Genomic DNA, 24,268 nt, shown 5'->3' with positions numbered 1-24,268 from the left:
CTGCCTTCTAGCTTTGTAGAGCAATTGATTTCCAACCTAGAATTCTTGACCTCAACAAATTATTAGTGACTACTGAAATACAGTATGAGAAATGCAAGATCTTAAATATGTTACCTCCAAAGCCTGGTTACTTAGGAAACCACTGGAGAATGTTCTCCACAAAAATAAAGGAATAAATTTTAAAAAGAGAGAGAGAGAGAGAAACACAATGATGGAAATAGTGTTTATCAAAACAGACCTTCAGGATCACACCCGTGCAGTGCATCTTAAAGTAGATCAATCGGATTGGAGCACATCAAAATTTACAGGAACATTTCCATATAGCTAAAATTGATAGAATTCCTGATATTTTTTAATGCATTAAGCAAATATTTACACAACGTGAGGAGAGAATAGGGACAAATCCATGACAAATACATTGAAGAAACTAAACAATCAAGCGTATAAGCAAAAAAAAGACAATTTGTACCCAGGAAGACCAAAAAGTCCTGCAAGAAAAGAGAAAAAATTATAGTGCTTTACATATATCAGCCCTAAATGGAGTTTATAAAGTCATAATAAATAATAATTGAAATAACTAGAATTTAAATATTACAATATGGGGAAGGTAAGAAGATGGGAATTGTACATGTTTTGGTTACAGTGAGGGATGCGAAAGAAGTACATCAACATCTTCCATAGTAAATAGATAATCTCTAAACCTAAAATATCCAGAATCAAATCTTTGGAGATGTAAGTGGTTTCTATCAAAGAAAGTGTTGAAAAAAAACAAAATTAAAACTGGCCTACTGGGGCACCTGGCTGGCTTAGTCATGGAACACACAACTCTTGATCTTGGGGTTGTGAGTTTGAGCACCACGTGCGGCACAGAGTTTACTTAAAATAAAATAAAATTTAAAATTGGCCTATTAAAATGGGGCACATACAGGTAAAGTACTGTTTCACAATAAATATACAGAGAATACATCTAAAAAATGAAGGAAATTAGGTGCAAGATTTTCTTTGAAACACTCTGACAGAGGGCAATATAATACTCCTCTAAGAAATGTTTAGTGCAAAAGGATAGGATCCAAGCATTTTTACACCCAGTCAAGTAATTCTTTTTTTTTATGAGTTAAAAAACTTTGAGAGACATGTTCATGTAGGCAAGGATTTATAAAATAAATCACTTATTTTTCCCTTGCAAAAACTAAGAGTATTCTTGTCAGCCAACTAAGAAATAAATCAAAAGAAAAAAACAATTCCTCTTCTGGCTAAGATGGACTAACGCAGACTAGATTTACCCTCTTGCATAAAACCACCAAAGACCTGGGCAAAATAGATGAAACAATTGTTTTCAAGACACTGTATATCAGGCAACAAAAGACAGTAATTGCTGAAAGACAGAAAACAAATGTAATGTGCCCTTTGACTAACAAAGTTTACTGCCTTGGAAGACTTTTCAGGGATTACTCAGGAAGGGGGAAACCAGGTACAGCCTAGCACACTTCCTGAGTCGAAGAAACATAAATAAAGAGTCCAGGGAGACTAAGACAGATATAATTCACAGGGAAGAATACTAGAGAGGATTCTACTGCATACAGAATGATGGAGATCTGCACTGTCTGGGTACCCTTCAAGTATTTAGCAGACCACTCACTGATCAGTGGATGCATGGGAGGAAACAATATGAGGCTAGATATTCATCTAAAAGAATTAGAAATAACAGTACCCAACATCCACTCAGGCACAGCAATGATGCCTGTTTCCACCACCCACTTTTAAAAACTTATAAATCAAAGGTCATTGGATAGACTATCTTCTGGATAGTCTTGACACCATAGAGGAGAATAATTAGCCTTAAGCTAAACATCGGTCTGGTCTTGCCTAACAAATCTTAAAAGTAAAACTTAAAAGGATAAAATTATTTATAGGCACCTTAAGTGCACTCAAGAATATTAATTATAAACTCAAGAATATTAATTAAAATCAAGAATATTAATTATAAAACAAAAATATCCAGCATCCTAAACTTAAACATCAGAATATCTGGCAACCAGTCAAGAATAACCAGGCATGCTAAATGAAAGAAAACACATCACAAAAAAGATAGAACAACCAATAAAAACAGACCCAAAACTGATACAAAAGTTAGAACTAGCAGATGAGGACATTAAAATAGCCTATTACAACTGCATCTCATGGTCTAAAAGTTAAGTTGAAGTATGGGAGATAGAAAAAAATATAAAAATAAAACATCTAGAGATGAACAATACAACATCTGCGATTAAAAATTAAGTGCAGTGGATATACATTACATAAAAAGAGATTGGTAAATTTGAAGACATAGTAATAGACATGATTATACATAATTACGTATGAAAATAAATATACTATCTATTATTTCAATTATTTATAAATGTATTATTTATTAAAATATATTTAACAAATATAACAATATATAGCAAACTTAATATATGTCATAAACATATATTTGAACAAAAAATAACCAAAATCTTTTCAAATTAAAATGAAACAAAAATGAAAACACAACATATCAAAACTGCTACTATTCAACCTTTAAGAGGAGGGAAATATTGACACGTGGATGAACCTTGAAAACATTATGCTAAATGAAATAAGCTAACCACTAAAAGACATAGTGTGTGAGGTTCCAAGGATAGCCAAGTACATAGAGACAAAAAATAGAATGGTGGTTACAGAATTTCAGTTGGGAAAGATGAACATATTCTAGAAATAAATTGTGATGACAGTTGCGCAACATTATAAATGTACTTCATGTTAAAAAAAACTATACACTTAAAAATGGTTAAAAAGGTTAATTTTATATTATGTATATTTTACCACAATAAAAAAAGGAAACCTTAAAACCAGCCAGAGGAACATACAGAAGAACAAAGATAAGGATGGCAATGGATTTCTTGCTAAAACAATGTAATCAAGAAGATAGAGTGACACCTCAAAATACTGAAACACAAAATACTCAACAACAAAAAATTCAAAAATTAAATTGAAAAAATACTTTTTTTCAGCCACATGAAAGGTGAAAGTATTTGCCTCAAACAGACCCACACTATTAAGGAAGACCTCCAAGTGAAGGAAAATAACAGCTTAAAAAAAAAATGGATCTGCGCAAAGGAAAGAAGAGTGCTGAAAATGGCAACCATACAGGTAAATGTATAAGAATATTCTTATCACTTAAATATCTTTAAAACATCACTGTTCTTTTTTAATTGACATGTGGTATAGATCTCCTAAAATATGTAAAGCAAAATGTATGACATTATCATAGTGACCAGAAGGGGGATGGAAGTTTATTCTTGTAGGATTCTTATACTATCTGAGTAGTGATAGCACTTGAAGCTAGACTGTGATAATAAGTTAAAGACACATTCTACAAACCCTAAAGCAATCGCTAAAATAACAAAAGCCAAATTTAATAAGCCAACAAAGAAGACAAAATAAAATCATAAAAAGTTCTCAATCCAAAAGAAGATAATCAGAGGAAAGAAGGAACAAAGTAAATAAGTGAGACAAGTATAAAATTAGCAAGATTATAGACTTAAGCCTAACTGTATGAATTATCAAACAAATATCAATGAGCTAAATACCCAATAGAAGGCAAAGAGCGTCAGATTGGCTAAAAAAGCATAAACCCAGCTCTATATTGTCTACCAAAAATAAACATAAACAGACAAATAAGTTAAAAAGTTAAAGGTTATAAAATGACATACCTTGTATATTAGCTTTCTAGGGCTGTCATAATAAAGTACCACAGACTGGCTTAAATGAGAGAAATATATTTTCTCACAGTTCTGTAGGCTAGCAGTCCAAGATTAAGGTGCTGGTAGAGCTGGTTTCTTTTGAGATTTCTCTACTTGGCTTGTAGATGGCCGTCTTCTCTCTTTTGTCTTCACATGGTCTTACTTCTGTACCCATCTGTGTCCAAATTTCCTCTTCTTATATTAACACCAGTCATATTGGATAAGAGTCCACCTTAATGAACTTATTTTATTTTTTCTGATTTTTCATTATTTCCTTTTTTAAATTTAAATTCAATTAGCCAACATATACTACATCATTAGTTTCAGATGCAGAGTTCAATAATTCATCAGCTGCATATAACATCCAGTGCTCATCACAACACACGCCTTCCTTAATGCCCATCGCCCAGTTACCTCATCTCCCCACGCAACTACCCACAGCAACCCTCAGTTTGTTCCCTATAGTTAAGAGTCTCTCATGGTTCTTCTCCCTCTCTGATGACTACCCATTCAGTTTTCCCTCCCATCCCCTATGAACCTCTGTGCTGTTTCATATATTCTACATCTGAGTGAAACCATATGATAATTGTCTTTCTCTGATTGACTTATTTCACTCAGCATAATACCCTCCAGTTCCATCCACGTCAATGTAAATGGTAAATATTCATCCTTTCTGATGGCTGAGTAACATTCCACTGTATATATTATACCATACCTTTATCCATTCATCTGTTGATGGACATCTTGGCTCTTTCCATAGTTTGGCTATTGTAAACATTGCTGTTATAAACACTGGGGTGCATGTGCCCCTTTGGATCATTACATTTGTATCTCTGGGGTAAATACTAGTAGTGCAACTGCTGGGTCGTGGGGTAGCTCTATTTTTAACTTCTTGAGGAATCTCCATACTGTCTTCCAGAGTGGCTATACCAGCTTACATCCCCACCAAGAATGTAAGAAGGTTCCCCTTTCTCCACATCCTCGCCAACATCTGTTGTATCCTGACTTGTTAATTTTAGCCATTCTGACTGGTGTAAGGTGATAGCTCATTGTGGTTTTGATTTGTGTTTCCCTGATGCCAACTGATGTTGAGCATTTTTTCATGTGTCTGTTGACCATTTGTATGTCTTCTTTGGAGAAACGTCTGTTCGTGTCTTCTGACCATTTCTTGACTGGATTATTTGTTGTTTTTGGATGTTGAGTCTGATAAGTTCTTTATAGATCTTGGGTACCAGCCCTTTATCTGATATGTCATTTGTAAATATCTTCTCCCATTCCATAGGTTGCCTTCTAGTTTTGTTGACTGTTTCCTTTGCTGTGAAGAAGTTTTTTGTCTTGATGAAGTCCCAATAATTCATTTTTGCTTTTCTTTCCCTTGCCTTTAGAGACATATCTAGCAAGAAATTGCTGCAGGTGAGGTCAAAGAGGTTGCTGCCTGTGTTCTCTAGGATTTTGATGGGTTCCTACCTCACATTTAACTCTTTCATCTATTTTGAGTTTATCTTTGCATATAGTGTAAGAAAATGGTCTAGCGTCATTGTTCTATTTTCCCACCATTTGTTGAAGAGACTGTCTTTTTTCCATTGGATATTCTTTCTTGCTTTGTTGAAGATTAGTTGACCAAAGAGTTGAGGGTCCATTTCTGGGTTCTCTATTCTGTTCCACTGATCTATGTGTCTGTTTTTGTGCCAGTACCATACTGTCTTGATGATTACAGCTTTGTAATATAGCTTGAAGTCCAGAATTGTGATGCCATCAGCTTTGGTTTTCTTTTTCAACACTCCTCTGGCTTTTTGGGGACTTTTCTGGTTCCATACAAATTTTAGGATTACTTTTTCCAGCTCTGTGAAAAATGTCTATGGTATGGGATTGCACTGAATGTGTAGACTGCTCTGGGTAGCACAGACATTTTAACAATAGTTATTCTTCCAACCCTTGAGCATGGAATGTTTTTCCACTTCTTTGTGTCTTCCTCAGTTTCTTTCAAGGTGTTCAGTAGTTTTTAGAGTACATATTCTTTACCTCTTTGGTTAGGTTTTTTCCAAGGTATCTTATGGTTTTTGGTGCAATTGTAAATGGATTGATTTCTTAATTTCTCTTTCTTCTGTCTCATTGTTAGTGTACAGAAATGCAACTGATTTCTGTGCATTGATTTTAAATCCTGCCATGTTGCTGAATTCCTGTATGAGTCCTAGTAATTTCGGGGTGGAGTCTTTTGGGTTTTCCACATAAAGTATCACATCATCTGCAAAGAGTGAGAGTTTGACTTTCTCTTTGCCAGTCTGAATGCCTTTTATCTTTGTTGTCTGATTGCTGAGGGTAGGAGTTCTAGTACTATGTTGAACAACAGTGGTGAGAGTGGGCATCGCTGTCATGTTCCTGATTTTAAAGGAAAAGATTTCAGTTTTTCCCCACTGAGAGCAATATTAGCTGTGGGCTTTTTGTAGATGGCTTTTATGATATTGAGGTATGTTCCCTCTATCCCTACAGTGTGAAGAGTTTTAATCAAGAAAGAATGTTGCTTTGCCAAATGCTTTTTCTGCATCTGTTAAGAGGATCATATGGTTCTTGTCCTTTCCTTTTTTAATGTGATGTATCACATTGATTGATTTGCAAATGTTGAAACACCCTTGCAGCCCAGGAATAGATACCACTTGGACATGGGGAATAATCCTTTTAATGTACTGTTGGATCCTACTGGCTAGTATCTTGGTGAGAATTTTGTCATCCATGTTCATCAGGGATATGGGTCTGTAATTCTCCTTTTTGGAGGGGGTCCTTGGTTTTGGGATCAAGGTAATGCTGGCCTCATAGAACGAGACTGGAAGTTTTCCTTCCATTTCTATTTTTTGAAACAGCTTCAGAAGAATAGATATTAGTTCTTCCTTAAATGTTTGGTAGAATTCCCCTGGAAAGCCATCCAGCCCCAGACTCTTATTTGTTGGGAGACCTCATTTTAATATAATTACTTCTTTTAAGACCCTATCTCCAAATTAAGTCATGTTCTGAGTTATTGGGGTCTGGAATTTTAGCATATGAATTTGAGGGAAGGTGTTCAATGTAATATATTAATCTACAATTCAGCCCATAACACCTAGCTATCACTAACCAAAAAAAGCCAGGGTAGCTCTATTAATAGCAGACTAAGTAAATTTCAGAGCTAAGAATGTTATCAGATATAAAAAAAAGAGCATTTCATAATGAAAAGGAAAAAATTGTTAAGATGACAAAAGAGTAATAAACCTTTATGCATCTAATAACAAAGTCTCAAAAGCAGGAAGCAAAAACTGAGAAGGAGGAACAGACACATCCACAATTATAACTGGACATTTCTACACCTCTCTCTTAAGAGTTGAGAGCACAGGGGCGCCTGGGTGGCTCAGTCATTAAGCGTCTGCCTTCGGCTCAGGGCGTGATCCCAGGGTCCTGGGATCGAGCCCCACATCCGGCTCCTCTGCTGGAGGAGGTATGGTATTCCAATTAATTGGAATTCCCACTCCCCCTGCTTGTGTTCCCTCTCTCGCTGGCTGTCCCTCTCTGTCAAATAAATAAATAAAATCTTTGAAAAAAAAGAGTTGAGAGCACAAGGAGACACAAAATCACTAAGAATACGGAAGACTTCAATAACACTATGAACCAAAGTGAACTAATTGACAATTATAAAACACAACCTAACAGAGCAATACACAGTATCTTTTCAAGTGCATACCAAATATAAAACTAGATCATATCTAGGGCAAAAATAAGTCTCAGCTTAAATGGATTCAAGTAACAAAAATCTCTGGCAAATCCATAGCTAAACAACCCACTTTTATATAACCTATGTGTCAAAGAGAAACTCTAAAGTAAATAAGTACTTTCAAATGAGTAAAAATAAAAACAGCATATAAAATCTGTGCAAAGGCACTAAATCAGTACTTGGGGAGAAATTTATAGCAGTAAATGCCTGTATTAAAAAAGAAGAAATATCTCAAATAAATGACCTCAACTAGAAAAATAAAGGAAAATAAAACAAAAGAATTTAAAAATATTTGGCACATTTTCAAATATGTGATTTATAACATACAAACTGAATCATTGTTAAAAACTAATGTACCACTCAGTATCAGAAATTATTTCTTCCTAGGATTTTTTTTTCCATCAGGACCTCAAGGTATTGTGTTAATTATACTTTAAATTGTACAGACTATTATTTTCAAACTAAAATATATAGAAAAATGACTAAAATATACCAACATATGCATGCTATCATTGTTAATTGGAATTCTACATGATCAGTGTTTTACTTTGCATCTTTATTTTACAAATATTCTCAAGTGAACATGCATTGCTTTATAATAGGAAATCTATTTTAATAGGGTCATATAATTTTCTAAATTCCATATAATCACCATTATGTAACATTTCTAGGAAAACTACCAAGCATTAACTAATACCAGCTATCTCCAGGAGTTGAAAAATATGGAAGATGATTTTCTTCTTTAAACTTTTCTATATTTTTCACACTTTTATAATATTATATAAATGTTTAAGCAGATAATTTTCTTTTGAAATCTTTAAAAAATATATATTAAAATCTAACAACAATAAAATTTTGCTACAGAAATTAATCTGTAGAATCAATTTTAGAATGATAATACATTTTAAGTTTTCTCTTATGAAGACTAAATATTCTTTAGCAAGAACTTATGCCTTAGTTTAAGCACCCAATTATTGATAATACCTAACTCCTTGATTCCAAAACCAAAAAAAATTAAAAATTAAAAAAATAAAAAATAAATAAAAATAAAAATTCTCTAATTGTATCGAATGGCTGAACGAAAATCCAAAAGCTTAGTTTAATCTTTTTTAAGGTTTTATTTATTTATTTTATTATTTTAGAGAGGGAGAGAGCAAGTGAGCATGCATGCTCAAATGGGGGAGGGGCAGAGAGAAGGAAGAGAATCTCAAGCATAATCTGCCTTGAGTGAGGACCTAGCTGCAGGACTCAATCTCAGGACCCCGAGACCATGACCTGAGCCGAAACCAAGAGTCAGAGGCTTAACCAACTGAGCCACAAAGGTGCCCCCAAAAAGCTTAGTTTAATCTAACACGTTATAGCTTCAGAATAAGAATGTAAATGCAGGGATTCTTTTCTATAAAAACAAAACCTCTTCTATCGCTATGCAGTTTGAATTTTAAAAAATAATTGCCTTTCTTTCCACTTTTAACTTTGACTTAAATATTCTGTTAATGTAAATACAGAACATTTTTGCAGTATCAATTTATAAATTAATATTATTAATAAAATCAATACTTTATACAGAAGATTAAAAAACCAAACTTAAAATTATTAAAGGTATAAAAAAACACATTTATTTGGAAAGATGTTAGAAGCCAATATTATTCAACATGGCAACAGATTTGGATAATATAGACTAAAAATTCCCAAAACCATATACATATTACTGTACATATGCATATACTACAACACACACACATATAAAATATGTAACTATAATGACTAGTTCTTTCTTACATCTTTAGAAAATTAAACCATAAACATTTGGCATAAGCACAAGTGGTTTTAGTTCTTGACCCTGAAAAGTATTGTCAACACTGGCCTCATTTATCAGAAGTGTGTTCTACGCTCTGAAATTGGAACTCAACCACAAGGAAAAATTTGGAAGAAACTCAAACACTTGGAGACTAAGAACCATCCTGCTCAGGAATGACTCGATAAACCAGGAAATCAAAAATCAAATTAAACAATTTATGGAGACCAATGAGAATGAAAACACAACAGTCCAAAACCTATGGGATACTGCAAAGGCAGTCCTAAGGGGGAAATACATAGCCATCCAAGCCTCACTCAAAAGAATAGAAAAATCTAAAATGCACTTTTTATATTCTCACCACAAGAAGCTGGAACAGCAACAGAGGGACAGGCCTAATCCACGCACGAGGAAGCAGTTGACCAAAATTAGAGCTGAAATCAATCAAGCAGAAACCAGAAGTACAGTAGAGCAGATCAACAGGACTAGAAGCTGGTTCTTTGAGAGAATCAATAAAATTGACAGACCACTGGCAAGACTTATCCAAAAGAAAAGAGAAAGGACCCAGATTATTAAAATTATGAATGAAAAAGGAGAGGTCACGACGAGCACCATTGAAATTGGAAGGATTATTAGAAATTTTTATCAACAGCTATATGCCAATAAACTAAGCAATCTGGAAGAGATGGAATCCTTCCTGGAAACCTATAAACTACCAAGATTGAAACCGGAAGAAATTGAATCCTTAAACAGGCCAATTAATTATGAAGAAATTGAGTCAGTGATAAACAACCTTCCAAATAACAAAACTCCAGGCCCGGACGGTTTTCCTGGGGAATTCTACCAAACATTCAAAGAAGAAATAATACCTATTCTCCTAAAGCTATTTCAAAAAATAGAAACAGAAGGAAAGCTACCAAACTCATTCTATGAGGCCAATATTACCTTGATCCCCAAACCAGGCAAAGACCCCATCAAAAAGGAGAATTACAGACCGATTTCCCTAATGAATATGGACGCCAAAATCCTCAACAAGATACTTGCTAATAGAATCCAACAGTACATTAAAAGGATTATCCATCACGATCAAGTGGGATTCATACCTGGGATGCAAGCGTGGTTCAATATTCACAAATCAATCAGCGTGATACATCATATCAACAAGAAAAGACTCAGGAACCATATGATCCTCTCAATCGATGCCGAAAAAGCATTTGACAAAATACAGCATCCTTTCCTGATTAAAACCCTTCAGAGTGTAGGAATAGAAGGTACATTTCTCAATCTCATAAAAGCCATCTATGAAAAGCCTACTGCAAATATTATTCTCAATGGAGAAAAGCTGGAAGCCTTTCCCTTAAGATCAGGAACTCGACAAGGATGCCCACTCTCGCCACTATTATTCAACATAGTACTAGAAGTCCTTGCAACAGCAATCAGACAACAAAAAGGGATCAAAGGTATTCAAATTGGCAAAGAAGAAGTCAAAATGTCTCTCTTTGCAGATGACATGATACTCTATATGGAAAACCCAAAAGAAGCCACTCCCAAACTATTAGAAGTTATAGAGCAATTCAGTAACGTGGCAGGATACAAAATAAATGCTCAGAAATCAGTAGCATTTCTATACACGAATAACGAGACCGAAGAAAGAGAAATTAGGGAATCCATCCCATTTACAATAGCACCAAAAACCATACGTTACCTTGGAATTAACTTAACCAGAGACGTAAAGGACCTATATTCTAGAAACTATAAATCACTCTTAAAAGACATTGAGGAAGACATAAAAAGATGGAAAGATATTCCATGCTCATGGATCGGAAGAATTAACATAGTTAAAATGTCCATGCTACCCAGAGCAATCTACACTTTCAATGCTATCCCGATCAAAATACCAAGGACATTTTTCAAAGAACTGGAAACAAACAGTCCTTAAATTTGTATGGAAACAGAAAAGGCCCCGAATCTCCAAGGAACTGTTGAAAAGGAAAAACAAAGCTGGGGGCATCACAATGCCGGATTTCGAGCTGTACTACAAAGCTGTGATCACAAAGACAGCATGGTACTGGCACAAAAACAGACACATAGACCAATGGAACAGAATAGAGAGCCCAGAAATGGACCCTTGGCTCTTTGGGCAACTAATATTTGATAAAGCAGGAAAAAACATCCGGTGGGAAAAAGACAGTCTCTTCAATAAATGGTGCTGGGAAAATTGGACAGCTACATGCAAGAGAATGAAACTTGACCACTATCTCACACCATACACAAAAACAAACTCCAAATGGATGAAAGACCTCGATGTGAGACAGGAATCCATCAAAATTCTAGAGGAGAACATAGGCAACAACCTCTACGACATCGGCCAAAGCAACCTTTTTCATGACACATCCCCAAAGGCAAGAGAAACAAAAGATAAAATGAATTTATGGGACTTCATCAAGATTAAAAGTTTCTGCACAGCCAAGGAAACAGTCAGAAAAACTAAGAGGCAGCCCACGGAATGGGAGAAGATATTTGCAAATGACACTACAGATAAAGGACTGGTATCCAAGATCTACAAAGAACTTCTCAAACTCAATACACGAGAAACAAATAAACAAATCAAAAAATGGGCAGAAGATATGAACAGACACTTTTCCAATGAAGACATACAAATGGCTAACAGACACATGAAAAAATGTTCAAAATCATTAGCCATCAAGGAAATTCAAATCAAAACCACACTGAGATACCACCTTACGCCAGTTAGAATGGCAAAAATAGACAAGGCAAGAAACAACAATTGTTGGAGAGGATGTGGAGAAAGGGGATCCCTCCTACATTGTTGGTGGGAATGCAAGTTGGTACAGCCACTCTGGAAAACAGTGTGGAGGTCCCTTAAAAAGTTAAAAATTGAGCTACCCTATGATCCAGCCATTGCACTACTGGGTATTTACCCCAAAGATACAGACGTAGTGAAGAGAAGGGCCATATGCACCCCAATGTTCATAGCAGCAATGTCCACAATAGCTAAATTGTGGAAGGAGCCGAGATGCCCTTCAACAGATGACTGGATTAAGAAGTTGTGGTCCATATATACAATGGAATATTACTCAGCTATCAGAAAGAACGAGTTCTCAACATTTGCTACAACATGGACAGCACTGGAGGAGATAATGCTAAGTGAAATAAGTCAAGCAGAGAAAGACAACTATCATATGATTTCTCTCATCTATGGAACATAAGAACTAGGATGATCGGTAGGGGAAGAAAGGGATAAAGAAAGGGGGGGTAATCAGAAGGGGGAATGAAACATGAGAGACTATGGACTATGAGAAACAAACTGAGGACTTCAGAGGGGAGGGGGGTGGGGGAATGGGATAGACCGGTGATGGGTAGTAAGGAGGGCACGTATTGCATGGTGCACTGGGTGTTATACACAACTAATGAATCATCGAGCCTTACATCGGAAACCGGGGATGTACTGTATGGTGACTAACATAATATAATAAAAAATCATTAAAAAAAAAAAAAAGAAGTGTGTTCTAGTTGTCACTCTGTAACAAATCACTCTAGAACCCAGTAGCTTAAAACGATACAGCATTGTCTTCCAAGGCTCTGTTGTGGTTGACTGAGTTCATCCAGGCAGGTCTCACCAGAGTTTCTGATGCCTTCGTAATAAGATGATGGTTGAGACTAGAGTCATCTGAAGATTTCACTGGGTATTGCCAAGATGGCTTCTTCACTTAAATGTCTGCTGCGGGGATGGCAGGGATAGTTCCATATTGGTTGTCCATTTCTCTCTCACCACATAGCTTCTCAAATTGCTCAGCGTGCTACCTCACAAGTATCTATAGATAGAAACTTACTTGTTAGCTACCTTCCTCCAGAATGAGCATTTCAAGAAAGGGAAAAACAGTAAGCTAATGCCAATTAAGTGCTGGGTCCACAATAGCAAAAGGGTCACTTCGGGCATACTCTGTTGATAAAACCAGTCTCAGGAGTCAGAGGGCAGGAAAATTAGCCTCATCTCTTCACTGGGGGCATAGCATGTGCATGGAAGAGGGAAGAATTTGCAGGAAACACCTAAGAAAACTCAATACTGCAGATCTTCTTCTTGAATTGACTATAAAAATAAGGTAACTTGGAATCATAATATTAAAAATGGCAAGAGAAGCATTCTGGCTTGATTTCCAAGTCTCCAGTGTGAATTTCTAAAACAACCAAGAAGGACCCATATACAAAAATACATTTCCCCTGGTGTGGTCTTCCATAATGCTGAAAAATGCTCGATGTTTTCATTTATTTTTAATACAGACATTTCATACTCCTCTTCTTTGGATGATCACTTTTAATCATATCAACCTATCTTTGTCTTACAGTATTATTTCAGAGTTTGTTATTTTGCCTATATACCTTTTTTAAATTTAACTTTTATGTTGAAGTAATTGTAGATTCATGTGCAGTCATAAGAAATAATAAAGATTACTGTTGTATCATTTACCCAATTACCTCCAATAGTAACTGCTTATATAACTAGTACAATATCACAACCAGGATATTGACACTGATAATACAGACAAAATACATAATATTTTCATCACCACAGGAATCCTTCATGTTGTTCTTTTATTGTCACATCCACTTCCTTCCTAACCCTACCTCCTCCTTAATCCCTCACCATTTTAAAAATTGTGTCAGTTCAAAAATGTTATAGAAATTGAATCATAATTTTCAGGATCAGATTTTTTTCACTCAGCACAATTCCCAGGACATTTAGTCAAGCTGTGTGTATCAATACTTTGTTTTTATTGCTGACTAGATCCCATTGGTAGATGGTGGTAGAGAGTTTCTTTAATTCTTATCTGATTTTGTCTAGTCCCATCAATGTTGAGTCCCATCAATGTTGAAGTCCCCAACTGTAACTGTGAATTTGTCTATTTCTCCTTTCAATTCCACCACTTCTGCTTCACATATTGTTTAGTTCTGTTACTTGGTGCATACACACTTAGGATTGCTATGCACCCTTAGTGGGCTGACTTTTATCATTATATAATATCTCTCTGCTAATTTTCTTTGCTCTTAAGTCTACTTTATCTGATATTAATAATCATTGTTACTTTCCTCAATTAGTGTTTGGGTATATACCTTTCTCCATCCTTTTACTTTCAACTTCCCTGTATCCTCATATTTGAAGTGGGTTTCTTTCAGACAGCATAAAGTTATGTTATGTTTTGTTTTTTTTTTTAATCCACTCTCCCTCCTGATTTGTCTTTAAATCAATATATTTAAACACTTTACATTTAATGTAATTACCAATATGTTAGGGCTTAAATTAGCCATTTTATTCCTGTTCTATTTTACTGTTTGTTTCTCTGCTTTTTTTTCCCTGATTACTTCTGGATAATTTAAACATTTTTAAGGATTCCATTTTGTTTAGTAAATAGTGTTTTTGAGCGTGTCACCTTGTATAGCTTTCCTAATGGGTGCTCTAGGTATTACGTTATATACACACATGTATCACAGTTCATAGGTGTCATTATCATTTCACCAGTTCATATGAACAATAGAAAACCTGCTTCCTTTATGTTCCCTTTACTTCCCTCTTCTGTCATTCTAACTGACCTTCACCTATAGGTGAGCCCCTGTTTTTCTCTTGCTGCTTTCAAGCTTTTTCTTTGTGTTAAGTTTTCAGAAATTTATGATGTGTCTTGGTATAGATTTATTTGAGTTATTGTTTGGGGTTTCCTTAGTTCTTTGAAACTGTAGGTTTATGTCTCTTGCCCAATTCAGAAACTTTTCAGCAATTATTTCTTCAAGTACTTTTTAAAGCTTGGTCTCTTCTCCTTTTCTGGGACTCCAAATTATGATTTTTTTTTCTTATGGTTGCTAATGTCCTCAAAGGTCTGTTCTATTGTTCAGTCTATTTTCCCTCTGTCTTTCAAGACTGGGTCACTTTTATTTTTCTGTCACTCAGTTAATTCATTCTTTCCTCTTCCCCTCCATTATTGCATTGAGCCCAACCACTGAGCTTTCCCTTTTCAAAAAATTTTATTGATTTTTTTATTTTAATTACAATATATTTAACACACAATGTGGTATTAGTTTTAGGTGTATGATATAGTGATTCAACAATTTGATACATTACTCAGTGCTCATCATGATGAGTGTACTCTAATCCCCATCACTTATTTCAATCATTCCCCTACCCATTCCCCATCTGGTGGTTTGTTCTCTATAGATAAAAGCTGTATCTTGGTTTGTCTCCCTCTCTTTTTATTTTTTCTTTTGTTCATTTGTTTTGTTTCATAAATTCCACATTTCCATGTTGTTACAAAGAGCAATATTTCATTCTTTGATATGGCTGAATATTCTATCATATATAAATAATGTATATATGTATAATGGATATAATATATATAATATATTCTATTATTAATGTATATATGTATAATGGAATATTTATATATATATATATATATATATATATATATATATATATATATATTGTGTATACACACACACACATACCACTTCTTTATACATTCATCTATTGATAGACACTTTGGCTGCTTCCATAGTTTGGCTACTATAAATAATATTGCAATAAACATAGGAGTGCATATATCCTTTTTAGTTACTATTTTTGCATTTTGGGGGTAAATACCCAGTAGTGCAATTCCTGGAAGGTAGGATACTTCTATTTTTAACTATTTAAGGAAACTCCATACTGTTTTCCATGATGGCTGTACCCATTTGCATTCCCACCAACAGTGCACAAGGGCTGCTCTTTCTCCACATCCTCACCAACACTCGTTTCTTGCGGTTTTGATTGTAGCCATTCTGACAGGTGTGAGGTGATGTTTCACTGCAGTTTTGATTCGCTTTCCCTGATGATGAGTGATGTGGAGCATCTTTTCATGTGTCTTGTTGGCCATCTATATGTCTTCCTTGGAGAAATGTCTGTTTATGCCTTCTGCCCATTTTTAAATTGGATTATTTATTTTTTGGGTTTGAGTTTTAGAAGTTCTTTTTTGGATACTAACCCTTCATTGGATATGTCAGATACAAGAAACTTCTCTCATTCTACAGGCTTTTAGTTTTGTTGATTTCCATCATTGTGCAGAAGCTTTCTGTTTTGAAGCAGTCCAATAGTTTATTTCTGCTTTAGTTTCTCTTGCCTCAGGAGACATATCTAGAAAAATGCTGCTATGGCTAATGTCAGAGAAATTACTGTCTGTGCTCTCTTCCAGAATTTTTATGATTGAGGTTTCACATTTAGGTCTTTAATCCATTTTGATTTTATTTTTATGTCTGCTGTAAGGAATTGTCCCGTTCCATTCTTGTCCATGTTGCTGTCTAGTTTTCCCAACATTTGTTGACGAGACTGTCTTTTACCCATTATATACTCTCTCCTGCTTTGTCAAAAATTAATTGAGCATATAACTGATGGTTTATTTCTGGGCTTTCTATCCTATTCCATTCATCTATGTGCTTATTTTTGTACCAGTACCATACTGTTTTGACTACTACAGCTTTGAAGTATAACTTGAAATCGGGAAGTATAATTCCTGCAGGTTTGTTTTTCTTTTTCAAGATTGTTTTGGCTATTTAGGTCTTCTATGGTTCCATACAGATTTTAGGAATATTTGTTCTAGTCCTGTGAAAAATGCTGTTGGCATTTTGATAAAGATCACATTACATCTGTAGATTAATTTGGTTAGTATGGATATTTTAACAATATTTGTTCTTCCAATCAATGAGCATGGAGTATCTTTCTATGTGTTTGTGTCATCTTCAATTTCTTTCACCAATATTTTATAGTTTTCAGAGGACAGGTCCTACACCTCCTTGATAAAGTTCATTCCTATGTATTTTATTATTTTTGGTGCAGTTATAAATGAGGTTGCTTTCTTAATTTCTCTTTCTGCTTCTTCATTATCAGTATATAGAAGCGTAATGGATTTCTGTATATTGATTTTGTATCTTGGGACCTTACTGAATTCATTTTACATTCCTAGTAGTTTTTTGGTGGCATCATTAGGATTTTCTGTATATAGTATCATGTCATCTGCAAATAGGGGAAGTTTTACTTCTTCCTTACCAATTTGGATGTTTTTCATTTCTTTTTCTTGTCTGATTGCTGTAGCTAAGACTTCTGATATTATGCTGAATAAAAATGGTGAGAGTGGATACCCTTGTCTTGTTCCTAAACTTAGAGGGACAGCTCTGAGTTTTTCACCATTGAGAATGTTAGCTGTGGATTTTTCATATATGGTCTTCATTATGTTGAGGTGTGTGCCCTCTAAACCTACTTTGTTGAAAGTTTTTATCATGAATGGATGTCGTACTTTGTTAAATGCTTTTCCTGCATCTATTGAAATGATGATATGGTTCTTAACCTTTCTCTTGTTGATATGATGTATCAAGTTGATTGATTTGTGAATTCTGAACCACCGTTGTATCCTGGGAATAAATCCCACTTGATCATGATGAATGACTTTTTCAAGTATTATTGGATTTGGTTTCCTAATATTTTCTTGAGGATGTTTACATCTATGTTCATCAGATATATTGGTCTGTAGTTCCTTTCTTTGTGGTATTTTTATTTGGTTTTGGTATTAGGGTCATGCTGGCTTAACAGAATGAATTTGGAAGATTTCTTTTTATTTTTTGGAATAGTTTGAGAAGAATAGGTATTAATTCTTTGAATGTTTGGTAGAATTCAACTGTGAAGCTCTCTGGTCCTGGACTTTTGTTTGTTGGCAAGTTTTTTTTTTTTTTTAAAGATTTTATTTATTTATTTGACAGAGAGAGACAGCCAGCGAGAGAGGGAACACAAGCAGGGGGAGTGGGAGAGGAAGAAGCAGGCTCCCAGCGGAAGAGCCTGATGCGGGGCTTGATCCCAGAATGCCGGGATCACGCCATGAGCCAAAGGCAGATGCTTAACGACTGAGCCACCCAGGTGCCCCTGTTGGCAGTTTTTTGATTACTGATTCAATTTCATTGGCGGTAATCAGTCTGTTCAAATTTTCTTTTTCTTCCTGATTCAATTTTGGGAGGTTATATGTCTGGGAATTTATCCATTTCTTCTAGGTTGTCCAATTTGTTGGCATATAATTCTTCATAAAATTCTCTTTTAATCCTCTGTAAGGTGTGTGGTCATGGTTGTTATTCCTCCTCTGCCATTTCTGATTTTATTTGAGTCCTCTCTCTCTCTCTCTCTCTTTTTTTTTTTTTTTTTTTTTTTTGATGAGTCTGGCTAGACATTTATCAGTTTTGTTGATGTTTCAAAGAACCAGTTACTGGTTTCACAGATCTGATCTGTTTTATTGTTTTTTGTTTTGTTTTGTTTTCCTATGCTTTTTTAGTTTCTCTCTCATTTATTTCTTCTCTAGTCTTTATTAATTTCTTCCTACTACTGGTTTTAGGGTTTTGTTTGTTCTTCTTTTTCTAGCTCTTATAAGGTTAAGTTGTTTATTTGAGATTTTGCTTGCTTTTTTGAGGTAGGACCGTATTGCCATAAACTCCCCTCTCAGAACAGCTCCAAGCCATCTCCACTGACACCATGGTGGGGATGGCCCTGTTAGCGCTGGGTAATGGTATAAGTTTAACTCACTTTGAAACCTCTTCTGATGCCACCTGAGTGGGGTCACCTTTATATTGCTGGGTTTTGTGGATATCCAGTTTTACTATCTGAACTCTCCACTGATACTACTGGAGAGCCTCACTACTGGCCATCAGGAATGAATATTCCATATCCCTTCTTGGTGGGCTATTGGATGCTTCCTTAAAGGCTCATGAGACTACAGGTCTAGGCTCCCACCTGGCCTTTACTAGCATGGGGTTGAGGGGGATGAGGCTGAACTTTTTCTATGGCTTTCACTGGAGTAGAGCATATCTTATCTAAAACTTTGTCTTTCTAGGCTATCCTTTTCACGGGCCTTTGGCTAGAAGAACAGGCTTTTGTTGGATCACTTTTTAATTTTTTCGTCTGCACCCACTGGCATTTTCAATTTGTCAACTCCTTCTGTTCCAGGTCTGGGAATATATGATGCAAAAGAAAACAGAGAACTCATCCTGGATCTCAAGTTCCCCAGCCAGTCTTCCTTCCTCTCACCTTTCAGTGTCTTACAGTTTTGTTTGTTTGTTTGTTTTTTAATATATGATGTTCAGAATTTTCAGTTGTACATAGAGGTAAGCACTATGTCTAGTCCATATTCCCAAAGCAAAATGTTTTAAAAAATATTTCTTTATTTACTTTTTCATCCTCTAATTTCTATTAAAAACTCTTCAGTTGCTGTGTCTTTTACTTATTCTCTTTTGGTGACTAATAAGGAGATGGCTAATGATAATACATTTTAACAATTAATAATAAATAGTAATTCCCAATACATTTCAGAACAACCTATGTCTTATGCCTTGAGAATATCCTACAACAAAAATATGTACTAAAACTTATATCAGTCTGGTGTCACTCATTGATTTTATTCAGGTAAACTGTAAAATCTGGATCCACATTGAGCTTCTGGAGTAAAGGGATAATATGATACTGAAATTCCTTAATGTTTTAACAAATCAATATTCGATTACATTGTATATATGAAGGTTCATTATACTGTATCTGTGTGATAGAAAATTTCCATAGTAAGAAAAAATTCTGTCAAAAGAAAATGAACAGAGATGTTCCTTTGACTAATACCTGTAAATCCAATACCAAAGAAGCTTATTGTCTACAGAAAATTTCAGTGAACTCTGTCACAACATCAGGCAACAATCCAACTTTTCATTGTTATAATTTCTCTTCATTGCCTCTCAAATTTTTTGCATTTAAAATGTTTTCTACTCATGTTTTACTCAATGTGTTTGCTATTGGAGAATAGAATAAAAAACAGGAAATTTCCTACTTAAAATACATGATATAAAGCTCTCTACAACATAAAATTAACTGAGGGTGCATTAGATAGTTTTTCCTTCCTATTTTTCTATCAAATTCATTTCCATTCATTTCAATATAGTGTTAAAACTTTTTTCCGGAACAGAGAACACTGACTTAAAAGTATATAAAGCTGCCATTAACCCAAGGTTTTCTTCTATTTTACTTTTACTGATTACTTTTTTTTTCTGTAACATTGTTAGGTTTTAGGGTCTTTAGTTATGCAAGAGCTGGCAGTTCCAGCATTTGTTGAATGGTCACTATCTTCTAGGTTCAAAGCTTTATAAATATATCATCTAATTTAGTCTTCAGAATATTACCTTTATTTCAAAAATGAGGAAATAGAGTTAAAGAAGTTACATAACTTGTTTGACACAAGAAAACTAATCAGTGAATAAGCTGGGAAATTGCTAGGCAGTTTCCACAAAGGCACTCAATAAAAATAATCTGCATAAACAAATAAATGAATCAAGCCTGCTAACCCAAAAGTTACATGCTGTCCTTCAATCCTTTTTGAGAGCTGAATTACAAGGTATTTTGATAGCATCAACAGAGCCATAACAAAATGAATAGAAATGGTAAATAGACAATGAAATACACAAAGTCCTGGACTGGATATTTTCCCTAGTACTATCCATCCACTCCAATTCTACGCCGAGATACATCTGCACCAAGGTATAGCCCTTCCCCTTTTCCAACTTGTTCAAGGAAAATGAGATTTTTCTTAATGCATTGCCAGAAGTGAACAAAGGGCAGGAAGACATTTTAGAATCACATTTTCCATCTCCCACAGATCAGTTCAATGTCACTAAACACATGTTCTCCGACAGAATTTTAAAAGTGACCTTAAAAATTATCTTTAACACAAACTTTTTTTTCTTTTAAAGTTACAAAGATGCAGCCTAAAGAGAGTTGGTTATGAGCTTAAGGTTAGCATGTAGCCAAAGCCATAGCAATAGACTTCTCAATCTCAAGGAGGTGATCTTTGCACAATACCACATCACCTTCACAAATTAAAAAAATCTGGGAAAGTGAACTTTAGAGGTCAAAAATTCTATACATGCAAGGCTTCCTTGTCTTTGGTGTCTGAATAAGAAAAGCAAGTTTGCACTTACATAATCATCTTCTTTCTCTTTAATATAGGTACCACTCAGCTTAGAGCTAAATTTGAATAATTATAGCTAACAAACCGAGACCAGGGAGTGAGTTATGTGACAATTCAGAAAACAATTGTTTTAAAAATAAATTTAATATTCTTATTATTACTACTTAGAATCCAAAGGCTTAAGTAGTTGAAGAATTAAATGTGTACTACCTTTCATTTCGCACAAGCACACATATAAATACTACGTGACTGCAAGGAAATCGCTAATGTTAGAAGAAACTTTCAGAGTTTAAGTGAAATAAAGAAAGGCCCTAATTTAGGATCTTTCCAGTGATACTTAATATGGCAGAGATGACATTAAAACTTCCCAGAAACTATGTCACTGCTCCAACTGAATGTTTAAACTATGTGGTTTTGCATAAAGAGGGAACAGAAGAAATAACAATTTTATGTATTTTATCAGTTGTAATAGGATTTCAACATTCTCCATCAAACTCTTGAATCCAGGTCAAAAAGATGCTCAAGACTTATTATAATATCTACATACTTAACATACAGTTGATATATGATAAATTTTATTTATATGAAATGACTCATCAGGAAACAACTACTTCTTAAAATAACAAGTGATTCAGATATAGGAGTACTGAAATAAAATATAAAATTTCAATATATAATTTAACAGTAAGTAAATATGTATTTTAAATTATGACTATCCAAAAAAGTAAGAAATTTTAATAAATAATTTCCCTATGGCCCAATTATTCCTATCTTATAAACATGAAGGAATGATATTCCAAATAATCTTCATAACATAAATAACAAAAGCCTCTATATATTTGGAAATATGATGTACTCTTCTGAACTTTAAAAAGGAGTACACTCCAGGGTGCCTGGGTGGCTCAGCTGTTAACTGCCTTCGGCTCAGGTCATGATCCCAGGGTCCTGGGATAGAGCCCTGCATCGGGCTCCTTGCTCGGGGGGGAAGCCTGCTTCTCCCTCTCCCACTCCCTCTGCTTGTGTTCCCTCTCTCACTGTCTCTCTGGCAAATAAATAAATAAATAATCTTTAAGAAAAATAAAAAAATAAAAATTAAAAACTAGTACACTCCAATCAATATGTGTGTTTAAATTCCACTGCACTTGCTTCTCTGATCAAAGAAGCATAGTAAGAAATTCTGTCCTTCAGAGTCGTACTGTCTACTTGAAGAGTTACACTAACAATACAAAATAACTAAAATCTGTGCCTCAGAGTCCTAGTGAAAAAGGGATTCAAAGGAGGAGGAGACACTAAGAGAATCAGAATGGGAAGGGGTGCCTTCTCAGAGGAGGAAGCCTTGAAAAGTGCTTTTGGGGGATGAGATGACAGGGCCAGATGAGACAATGGGCTTCTTCCCTGGGTCTAGATACAGCTGCAGTTTTGAGAAGTACTGAGAAAGGCAACCTGACTACAGGACACTTACTCTCCTACAGTAGGCATATATGAACATAGATAGTTCTGGCTATTAGGGTATTTAGATTTAATTTTGTAAAAATAAAACAAAACCAAAAGCCATCTATTAAATGTGTAAAATAGTACATGAAAAAGCACAAATGCAGATAATACAAGAGGTGAAATAGAGAGAATGAAGCATAATCACATGAGTATGTTTGTGTTTGCTAACAGAAATAAAAGTGATAAATATTTATGGAGGCTGCCTCTTATTTTATAAAATCTGTCCATAAAAGAAGAAAACCATGAATTTAATTATGGAAAACAATTATTGAAAATAGTATGAGAAAACTGCTTTGTCTGGAGGGCTTGGAAAAAGTTATACCAGACTATTTCTACGCCAAAGAAAAATTAATACAGAATATCCCTTCATGAGAATTCAAATGTCTGTCCAGTGGCAAATTACCAGGAGAAAGCTTTTCATTTTACTCTCAGTTCCAGGAGAACAAGAAACAAGAAGTCTAGTTAGACACCCTCCACATGAGTACCTTTGGGCAATGAATTAAACAGGTGAACTATATAAAATGAACATATTATTGTAAAAAAAAAAACTAACCTTTTAAAAATGGAATCTTTAAGTTTATATTAAATTCTCTGAAATATTAAAAACAGAGAGTGGACAAACTTAATTTTCAACTCCCCAGTTATTTTTAGACAAGGAAAATGAGAAGTATATATATTCTCAGAAAACAAAATTTAGAACCTCAGTTTCCACAGGTGTTTTGAGAACTTAAATGAAAATGGAGTAGTCTTGGGATGCCTGGGTGGTTCAGGCGGTTGAGTGTGCCTTTGGCTCAGATCATGATCCCAGGGTCCTGGGACTGAGCCCCACATCAGGCTCCCTGCTCAGTTGGGAGCCTGCTTCTCCCTCTCCCTCTGCTCCTCCCCCTCTTGTGCTCTCTCTATCTCTCTCAAATAAATAAAATATTTTTTAAAAATGGAAAAGAAAATGGAGCAGTCTTGAACATGAAGTCAATTTTTTAAATTTAAATTTAATTTTTAAATTACAAATGTGTGTTTATTTTTATTTAATTGGGGAGGGGTAGTTAATAATTACAAAAATGTCCTTTTAATTATAATCTTGAGATCCTGATGCTTTAAAATTGAAGCAAATATTGACCTATAAAGTCTCCCTCAAAATAAAATAATTTTGTTAGTTAAGTATTTGACCTTACAAGGAACTCAAAATTAAGAGGTAGGGAAGGATGAATAGCTAACACAGAGAGTGAGAGAGGAGATAGGGGAGTGGGGGACGAGTGAGAGAAGAGGTGAGAAAAAGAGGGAAGGGAGGAGGGAGAGAGAGAGGGAAGGAGAAGGAAAAATCTCTTTTTATAAGTCAATATGCAGAAATCTTTCAGTTCTTACAGGATAAAATAAATGCTAGAGAACCACAATTTTATTTCTAAAGGCATGCCACATATACCACCCCTCAAACATGGATGACAGTAAATTA

Source organism: Ursus americanus, chromosome 35, assembly GCF_024610735.1.
Source record: "Ursus americanus isolate L20-20 chromosome 35, mUrsAme1.1.p, whole genome shotgun sequence".
In the NCBI taxonomy this organism is placed as follows: Eukaryota; Metazoa; Chordata; class Mammalia; order Carnivora; family Ursidae; genus Ursus; species Ursus americanus.
The sequence above is the reverse complement of the archived record's forward strand: the minus strand, read 5'-3'. Positions refer to the sequence as shown.